Genomic DNA, 10,617 nt, shown 5'->3' with positions numbered 1-10,617 from the left:
ATACTATAAGCCGGCCCACCTCCCGCCAGTAAATTATTACACGCATGCGTATTTGGGTCAGCCCCGCCCACCTCCTTAAACCCGCCGGGCTTTTTTGCGCCTGCGCCTTACCGCGATTATTCGAGCCTTAGCGGTTTGAGTTTCACGCGCATGCGTCTTCCTTCAAACCGTTCGCTCGACTTACCCGCCAGAAGGGGGAGGGGTGTGGCGGCAGTTAGTTCCTTACGGGAACAGTACCAGGCTCTGGGTTGTGAGGAGGTGTCCCTAGCCTATTATCCGCAGTCCTAGCAGACCTGAAAGTACAAGTGCTCCCCTCCCTCCCGCCGCCTATACTCCTTTTCTCCCTTAGAGCCATCCCGTGACAAACTGGGGGCTGCGGGACTGCATACTTCCTGCACCCGAAGCCACCCCCGCGGCGCCGGGAGCATGTCCAAGTCTTTCGTGCCGCCACTAACCCCCTACCTGCCGCCGTTGGGCCTGGGGCCCGGACCCCAGTCCCGTACCCCGCTTTTGCCCTAACGAACTCCCACCCTGCGACCCCAGCTGCCTCGCCCCGGGGTCGGCCGGCTGGGCGCTCGCACGAGAGGGGGGCGCCGGATGCGCGTCTCGTCGCGCCTCGTGAGCGTAGGGTAAGCCGCCGGTGCACGCCGGACTTCGCTCTCCCGAGCAGGTTCCCCCTTAATTCTCCCAAAGTTAAGTAGATACCGTTATGTCCATTCTCCAGGTGGAGGCCTTCAGTTCGGCAAGATTCCAGGGTCACCCCATGTGCGCATATGGCCCGAGACTAGGGATGTTCGTGATTTCCGGCAGCACTGCGGAAACTGGGACCGTTCCCGTAGCCTTCCAGTCCTCCCCTTGTCTGATGCCGGCTGTCCTCCCCACCTCGGCCTGGTGGACACATGCAATAAACACAGGGGTACCACAGCGAAGGCCTCTCTGAGTGCCACCATGGGAAGATGCAAGTAAAGCACGTTTTCGTCCCTACAATGGTCTGGAAGTCGTATCCGGTTTTAACAGGTTTGAGAAAACTGGAGAGGACATCAATGGAACAGGGAGAAGATGATCCAAGATAAGGTCCCACAGGTAGGTGAGGCCCGATCCTGAAAGGCCATTTAGGCCTTGGCAAGGGTGATAACTCCAAGCACACGAGAAGGCTTTGGCAGGTCTTCAGCAGGGCGCAATAGGACCTGTTTGAAAAGGAAAACTCTGTTGCTGGGTGTGAAGGGGACTCAGACGGGACAATCATGGTGAATGATGCTCCTTGCCCTCAATTGCAAAAAGAGCTAGAGGAAATAGAGGGCATTTTGGCTGAAGTCACCAAGATGTGGGATTCCCAAGTCTTCCAGATTGAAGGTCTATCTCTGAGTGATTCAAAAGCAAAAACAGTTTTTGCTCTTGGGTGCTATCTCTCCAGGACATCACAAAGATATCTCTCAAGGTTTCTTAATAGGTTACAGCATTTAAGAGCTCTGGTCTAATTAAATGACCTAAGAAGGGCGTTGCCTGGCGGTCCAGTGGTTGGGACTGGACCGAGGGCCTGGGTTCCATCCCTGTTCAGGGAACTAGGATTCTGGAAACTGCAGGGTGAGGGCAAAAAAAAAATGACCTAAGAACACTAGTTTCTGATTAGATGAGGGAAAAACCTTGATCCCCCCTGGTAGTGCATTATAAAGTCATGTTTTCGGGAATTCCCTTGTGAAAGGACTTAGCGCTTTCACTGCCGTGGCCTGGGTTGAATCCCTGGTCCTGGAACTAAGATCCCGCAAGCTGCGTGGCCAAAAAAAACCTAAAAAGATACACAGTATATCATGTTTTCGCCCTTTAACAACACGGCTACACTTCTAAGATTTGTTTGTTTGTTTTTTGGCAGCCTGGCTTGTGGGATCTTAGTTCCCTGACCAGGGATCGAACCCGTGCCCTCAGCAGTGAAAGTGCGGAGTCCTAACCACCGGACCTCCAGGGAAATCCCTAAGATGTTTATTTTTCCTAAAGTTTTCTAGGATTTTCTTCCATAATAAGTAGATGTAATGTATAATCATCATAGAATATTAGATCATTTCCTCAGGATAGATTTCTAGGAGTAAAATTATTCAATGAAAGAATCTGAATATTTTTAGGGCTACTTATAGTAAAAGGTTATCGCACTTGACAGCACTCTTCAGCAGCAGGTGAGGGTTCCGTATCCCTTTGTTTTGCTGGCATTGAAATTTTCCTTTCCTCTAATCTTTGCTAATTTAATACTGAGAAAAACCGTATCTCTAATTTGCATGTTTGATTATTAGTAAAATAGAATAAATTATATACAATTAATGCTGATTTCCTCATATAAATTGTCAGTTCAGCTTCTTTCTCCAGTGCTCTTTTGGTCTTTATTAAGACTATTACCTTGGCCATAATTGCCCCAAATATTTTTCTGTTTGATTACCTTTTAATTGTTGTTGTTTTTAATGTTTAGACATACAGAGGTTTTTCATTTTGGTGAAGTCAAAGCCCTGGATACTTTGAGTTTGTCTTTAAGCTTAGCAAGCCCTTTCCTATACAGAGATGAAGCACATTTATTCATTATCTTTTTCACCAATTCTAAAGCACATTTTTTTCAGTTTAACCTCTCAAAATAGGGATGTGCCTTAAGAACCAGTGGCGCATCCTAGTTTAATTGGCGAAATTTTTTTATAAGTGGTACATAAAACATGGTGTGTCTTAAAATTGATGACCTCGGGACATCCCTGGCGGTCCAGTGGTAAAGAATCCACCTTCCAATGCAGGGGATGAGGGTTTGATCCCTGGTCAGGGAACTAAGATCCCCCAAGCCACGGGGCAGCTAAGCCTGCACACCACAACTAGGGAACAAAGATCCAACAAGCCACGTGGCTCTGACACAAAAAAGTAATGACCACTAAAAAGAGTCATGATAGAGCTGGAAAGAATGCAGGGAAGTGCCATGCCCATTGTAAATCGGTACACTAGAGGGCTACTGGCAATGTATATTCAAGATCTTAAAAATACGCATTACCTTGGACCCATACATTCCACATCTACTTTTGCACAGATTTAAATTTGTAAGAATGTTCATCACAGCGTGAAATAGGTAAATTTTAAAAACAACTTAAATGTCTAATGGTGTATTGAATAAATTATAGTACAACTTTATCATGCATTGTCACTGGGGTCAATATAGCCTCCCATGGGGGCAAAATTGGTTCTTGACTGTGGGGAGAAGAGTGAATACATCTAGGCTATTACAATGGTTTTTGGCCACGGTACCTAAAAAGATATACAGTATACCTATGCTATTAACATTTCACATGGGGGAGAATTAGGGAAAAAATTGTCTAAAAAGGTTCCTTTGGGTGACAGTCATAGGAAAAAAAAGTTGAGAAAAACTGACCTATATAATGCAATACTTTGCAGTTTTTTTAAATGGTGACTAGAATTATATTTTTGGAAAGATGTTTACAATATTCATTGAGTAAAAAAAAACAATGAAACAATAATTATTATGCATTATTATGAAGCAATAATACAGTATGGCTCAACTTCCTGGAAATATAATTACACACATGCATAAAGAAAAATTATACATATATGGAAAAGATATATGTATAATTTTATACATATATAAAAAAATTTTTTTTTCTTCTTTGTATTTTCTCTTTCTTCTTTTTCTTTCTTTCTTTCTTTCTTTTTTTTTTTTTTGGCCACACACCACTCGCGGGATCTTAGTTCCCCATCCAGGGATTGGGCCCCTGTGCCCTGCAGTGGAAGTGTGGGTTCTTAAGCCCTGTACTGCCAGGGAACTCACTCTCTTCTGTATTTTAAATTGTTTTAATGCTGAACACATTACTTGTAGCTATAAAACTTTAAAATTTTCTGAGTAGTAAGGATTGAGAACATTTGAATGTGAGTTTCCTCCCATCCTTCTAGCACCACGGCATCAGCTGCCTCCAGATCGTGCTGAGGACCGGGGGACCCCACTTTGAAGCTGGAGACTGGAAGCATAGCGACGGTGGCTCAGTGGTTAGAACCTGGGTACAGAGTCCCAAGCCCATCCCAACCCGGTGCAACATGGCTCGGCCCTTTCAGCTGCATAATTATGGTTGTCTTGAATAAGAACTCCTCCGACGCCTGGTGAGGGCTCCGAAACCATTTAAACTGTTCAGTGTGAATTCTGATACGTACTTTTCCTAAGTGAGATAGAAAAACAAAGGCGTCCCCACAGCCAGCCCAGCATCGCCGCTGAGGGGAGGGGCTGGCGCTCCTGATGGAGTGAGGTCAGCTGCTGGGGTGACCTGGAAAGGGGATCCTAACCTCTTCCGTTCTCTCAGCGCATCTCCTTTAGGCAGAATGTGACAACCATTGGTTTTGAACCTTCAGGGTATTGGCCCTGATTTTCCAAAGCTTCAGCTGGGACACTCACTGTGGTTGAATCCTTCGGCCATGTGTTCAAAATGTATTGATGACTAGTGTCATTACTTACCTTTTAAAATGTTTTATTTATTTAATTTTGGATCTGTTGGATCTTCGTTGCTGCGCGTGAGCTTTCTCTAGTTGCGTCGAGCGGGGGCTACTCTTTGTTGAGGTGCGCCGGCTTCTCATTGCAGTGGCTTTTCTTGTTGAGTAGCATGGGCTCTAGGCACGTGGGCCTCAGTTAGTTGTGGCATGCGGGTTCAGTAGTTGTGGCACGCGGGCTTAGTTACTCCACGGCATATGGGATCTTCCCGGAGCAGGGATCGAATCCGTGTCCCCTGCATTGGCAGGCAGATTCTTAACCACTGCGCCACCAGGGAAGCCCCATTTTAACCATTTTTAAGTGTACAGTTCAGTGGTATTAAGTACATTTACAGTGTTGCGCAAATATTTCCACTCTCCATCTCTAGAACTTTTTCATCTTCTCCAACTGAAACTCTGTACCATTTAAACACTTAACTCCCCAACCCTGCTCCCACAGACCCTGGTAACCTCTATTCTACTATCTGTCTCTAGGAATTTGCCTATTCTAGTACCTGATATAAGTGGAATCATACAATAATTGTCCTTTTGTGTATGGTTTATTTAACGTAACATAATGTTTTCAAGGTCTATCCATGTCCTCAGTTTCCTTCCTTTTAAAGCTGAATAACGTTCTGTTGTATGTATATAATACATTTTGCTTATCCATTAATTCATTAATGGGTTGGTTCCACCTTTTAGCTATTGTAAATAGTGCTGCTTTGAACTTTGGTGTGCAACTATGTTTGATTTCCTGCTTTCCATTGTTTCAGCCTGTATGGAAAACATTTTGGCAGTTCTTTAAAAAGTTAAACATAGAATTACCATATGATTTAGCAATTCCATTCCTAGATATGTACCTTAACTATTTTACATACCTCCCAGCAATTCACCCAGCTTCCAAGTCTTTCCTCATCCTCACCAACACTTGCTATTTTCTGGCTTTGTTTTTGTTTTTTGACAGTAGATGTCCTAAAAAGTGTGAAACAGTATCTCACTGTGGTTTTGAGAAAGTTTCTGGAAGGTGGCACTTAAACTGGGATTTGACAGGTGATAGGGCCTGGTTAGAAGAGAGTGATTTGGCAGAGGGGAGGCTTTGAGGCTGGGAGACTCCAAGGCAGGAGTGGCAGCCCCAAGGCCAAATGGGCAGGGAGGGGTTGCTTCTACCTGCAGAAGGAAACCACTGAAGGGTCAAGGTGCACAGTGGCACAATCCAATTTATATCCTTCAAAGATTATTCTTGCTTCTGTGCTGGGAATAGTTTCATAAGGAATCCTCCTTCCTCCCCCCACCCCATATGACATTCACCACACCCTGCCTTGTACCCATGGGCAGCACTCTGCCCCAGGTTCCTTCATCCCTCTGTCATCTGATGAATGCAGTTGATCTCCCTGGCTATACTCTTGGCATTTGTCTGGTCACCCTCACCACAGTCAGAATGATTTTTTTTCCTGCCAACAGCTTTTCTGAGATATAATTCACATACCATACAATTTTTTTTTAGTATATTCACAGAGTTGTCCAACCATCACATTCTAAGTTTAGAACATTTTCATCACCCCATAAAGAAACCCCATAACCATTATCCAGAGTCATCTTTCAAAACTGCAAATCATATCATGTAACTCCCCTGCTTTAAATCCTCAGTGGCTCTCACTGCACTTCAAGTTAAGTCCTTTCTTTGCTGTGGTCTTCAGGGTCCTGCATGATGTGATGCTGTGTACCTCTCCAGCACCTCATTACTTTTCCACCCCCTTTTTTACTCCCCAGCCACACTGACCTCCTTTCTGCTCTTTTCCACCTGTAGGCCTTTGCAGATGGTGTCTTCTCTGCCTGGAGCTCTCTCCCCAAATGCTCATCCTCACTAGCTCCTTCTTCAGGTCTTTCTCTATCAAATTCCTCTATTCATTTCCTTCACAGTGTTTCTGCACTCTGTGATTATCTTATTTATTTATTTAATTACTTTTTTTTTTTTTTTTTTTTGCGGTACGCGGGCCTGTCACTGTTGTGGCCTCTCCCGTTGCGGAGCACAGGCTCCAGACGCGCAGGCTCAGCGGCCATGGCTCACGGGCCCAGCCGCTCCGCGGCACGCGGGATCCTCCCGGACCAGGGCACGAACCCGCGTCCCCTGCACCGGCAGGCGGACTCCCAAACCACTGCGCCACCAGGGAAACCCTATGTAATTACTTTTTATTGCCTGTTCCTCACACTAGAATGTTGGTTATATTGCTAACACTGGATGGAGTGCCTGGCATGTAGTAGGCATGAACAAGTTAACTGTTGGATGAGAGATGGATTAGGGAGAGGAGGCAGAAGGACATGTGAAGGTCAGTGCACTGGAGTGAGTGAAGATGGGGAGAGCTGCAGGCAGGCAGAAAGGAAGGGGCATGTCAGTAGATCCATTTTAAACATGTTAAATTTGAAATGCCTCCAAGATATCCAAGTGGAGATGTCATATAAGCAGCTCGCGTTTTATGAGTTTAAAGCTAAAAAGAGTAATCTAAGCCGGATGTAAAATCTGGATGTCACAGGATACAGATGATATTTAAAACCTTAGGAATGAATAAAGGGGCTGACCTTTGAGAAGAGGCTCTTAGAGATTCCAACACAAGGTATCACACACATTACAGATTGGGAGTTTGTAACAATGAAAGAATGAGTGAATGAATGGGAGAAAACAGCAAAGGAGGCTGAAAAGGAGTGGCCAGAAAGATGGGCAAACCTGGGAATCATTAGGGTAACAAAGGAAAAAAAAGGACAGGGTTTCAGGTGAAACAGTGTGGTCAACAGCATCAAATTATGGTGAGAGGACTCAGAAGATAGAGGAATGGAGGCCCCAGAATTTAGGTCTCTGGTGCCTTTAGCAAGAGCAGTTTAGGTTGAGCAGAAAGGGTGGAAGCAAGACTAGAAATGCAGAGAAGATTGAGGGCAAATGCAATACCAGCCTACACTTCTTAGAACCTAATATAATAAATGTGTGTTGATTTAAGCCACTAAATTTGTGGTAATTTTTTATAGCAATATCAGGAAACTAATACAGGGTTTAGTCCAGGAAATAAAAAGGATCGTTCATTTTCTTGCAAATTAAGAAGAAAAATCATATGATTACCAAAATCCATAAACACTCACTAGATAGAATTGATGGATAGATCTCTATCCCTAATAAAATCATAAGTTAAAAAGGAATAGAAGTAAAATACTTAAATATGAAAATACTATTTATCAAAACCCAAAAGTATAAAGCAAACTAAATGGAAATATCAAAGTCGTTTCCACTAAAATCCAGATCAAGACAAGGATGCCCACTACTTCTTAAGACTGTGTTAAGAGAGTCTAGCTATACTGTGCAATTAGAGCTGGTTTAAATGATTTTAAAGTTCAGTTGGAAGAACAAATGCCTGAGTAGATCCCAGAATACTGTGAATAGAAGAATGGTAGTGGAGTGGAACTGGCCAAGAAAAGGACAAGAATTCAGAAATAGCTGCAGATATATGTTGGATGGAAAAAGAGGTGATTAATTTGATGACTGGTGCTGACATTATTGGCCATGATTATGGGGAAAAGAAACACAAGCTGGACTCCAACCCAGTCTTTCTCAACTAGGGGGGATTTTACCCCCAACAGACATTTGGCAATGTCTGGTGACATATTGGTTGTCACAACTGGGGGCTGCTATTGCATGTAGTGAGTAGAGGCCAGAGATGCTGCTAAGCATCCTACAATGCACAGGATAGTCCCCCACACCAAAGAATTACCTGACTCCAAATGTCAGTAGTGCCGTGGTTTAGAAACCTTGCTCTGAAATAACACAAAACACCAAAATACTTTTCTGATGTGTTAAAGATTTCATACTAAATATTTCAATATAAAACCAGATAGCAGAAGAAAAAAACAAGCATATTTATAATACTTTGGGGTGGAAAATCCTCCCTAAGTCTGGAAACCAAAAAGCCAAAAAAACCACAAAAAACATACATTTGACTGCACGCAAATTTTTAGTTTTCCTAGTAGAAGATAAAATATATAAACAAATGATAAGCTGAGAAAATATTTATAAAACATGTGAAAGACAAAAATTCAAAAGCCCTAAGTCAAAAGTACCTACAATTTCTAACAGACCAATAAGAAAACAGGATACGTAAATGGTCTAAAGCTTATGAATAGGGGTTCAACCTAACAAGTGGTCAGAGAAATGCAAAGTAAAGCAGCAGCAGGATTGGCTAAAATTAAAGAACGATTTGTGTCCACAATCCCTTATCCCCAATCCAAAATTCATAAAGTCCTGGAAACCAGAAAGATGGTAAGTTTGAGGCCAGTTCATTTAGCAGCAAGACTTAACCTGAGCTAATATGAGGCTCTTTGCAGCATTGACTCATCTTGCTTGGTGAGAATATTTCTTATATTCTGCTACAAAACCATTAATTAATGAGTTTGATTAGGAGATACTGATTCAGAGTCTGCTGGGAGTGTCATAGAATTTTCTAAAATCCAAAAAATTCTGCATTCTGAAGCATATGTGAGGATTTTGAATAAGAGCTTATAGATCTGTAATCTCCAGGGCTGGCAAGGATGCAGAGTGAGAGAAGCATGCACTGACTGATTTTCAAATATTAAAACAACCTTGCATCCCTGGGATAAATCCTACTTGGTCATAATGTGTTATATTTTTATATAATGTTGTATTTGATTTGCTAATATTTTATAAGGATATTTAAGTCTGTATTCATGAGGGCTATTGGTCTGCAATTTTCTTTTTGTAATGACTTCATAGGTTTCTGTCCTAGGTAATGATGGCCTCAGAAAAAGAGTTTCTTCAGTGTTCCTCACTACTCTGTTTTCTGCAAGTGTTTGTATGAGATTGGTGTTTATTTCTACTTTAATAAAATTGACCAGTGAAATCATCTGAGCCTGGATTTTTCTTTGGGAGAATATTTGGATAACAAAATCAGTTTCTTAACCTGTGTCTCTTTTTAAAAACAAGCCCCGGGCTTCCCTAGTGGCACAGTGGTTGGGAGTCCGCCTGCCAATGCAGGGGACACGGGTTCGTGCCCCGGTCCGGGAGGATCCCACGTGCCGCGGAGCGGCTGGGCCTGTGAGCCATGGCCAATGAACCTGCGCGTCCGGAGCCTGTGCTCCGCAACGGGAGAGGCCACGGCAGTGAGAGGCCCGCATACCGCAAAAAACAAAAAAAACAAGCCCCAAGGCAGATACCTCCCCTGTCTCTCTCCATAGTCAGAACTTGGTCACATTCTCAGCGCCAACCAACCAAGGGCAGGAAGATGGCTCTGCCATAATTGGCTTAGACAAGTCAGGATTTATCCCTGAACTAGGATAAGGGGCACCTTCTCCAAGGGTGGAACCCAAACCGTCACAATTCTGTAGGCAAAGAAGCAGGGAATAGAGATAATGCAGGCAACCCAGTGTCTGCTACAGAATGAGAAGGGGGAAAAGAAGAAAAATTGAAAGACTGAGGAATTACCCCAAAGACTAAATTAAATCCAGAGAGACTGTCACCATTAAAGAGCAAGTTTGCTCAGTTTCTCTTTAGTAGGAATGGGGCTCAGAAAAAGATGTGCTTGGATTTGAGGATACTTTGACCTGCCGTCCATTGTTCAAGAATGAATTCTGTATTCTCAGGGCTCACAGTCTCAAGGGAAATAGTCTGCTGGCTTTCTAGTTTGTACTGTTTTGTTTCAGAAAGGATTTAGAATGCATTAGTCAAGATGTGCTAGGTTATCCTGCAATAACAACCCAAAATATCAGTGGTTCAACACAAAAAAGTTGATTTCTCATTGGTCATACTACATGTCCATCTTAGATCAGGGGTTCTGCTCCATTTTGCCTCTTTCAAGGACTTAGGCTGAGGGAGCCTCCACCATCCAGAACCACCACTCTGGCCCTTAGAGGCTTCTGCCCAGAAATGACACATATACTTCTACCAACAGTTCATTAACCAAATAAGTCACATGGACAAACCTTTCCTCTGGAAGCCAATGTAAACATAAAAGAACGAAGAGTCTTGCCCAACATCCACTTATAAAAAAAAAGAGTTAAGTCACAACCCACTGCAGTCGCCCACCAACAGTGTGCACTGAGGAGAATTCAGTATGGAGAAAAATAGGGTGAAGA

At 43.4% G+C, this 10,617-nt stretch overlaps 1 long non-coding RNA gene across 1 annotated transcript; it reads left to right on the top strand.

Moving 5' to 3' along the window:
• The first annotated feature begins 63 nt into the window (after positions 1–63).
• LOC117311676 (uncharacterized) lies at positions 64–9,389 on the top strand. The gene is made up of 3 exons (XR_004525977.2): positions 64–629; positions 725–1,083; positions 3,925–9,389. It is a non-coding gene; the product is annotated as an uncharacterized lncRNA (long non-coding RNA).
• The last annotated feature ends 1,228 nt before the right edge of the window (positions 9,390–10,617 follow it).

The sequence above is a fragment of the Tursiops truncatus genome, chromosome 3 (assembly GCF_011762595.2).
Source record: "Tursiops truncatus isolate mTurTru1 chromosome 3, mTurTru1.mat.Y, whole genome shotgun sequence".
Taxonomy (NCBI): Eukaryota; Metazoa; Chordata; class Mammalia; order Artiodactyla; family Delphinidae; genus Tursiops; species Tursiops truncatus.
This window is presented reverse-complemented; position numbering and strand designations above follow the sequence as displayed.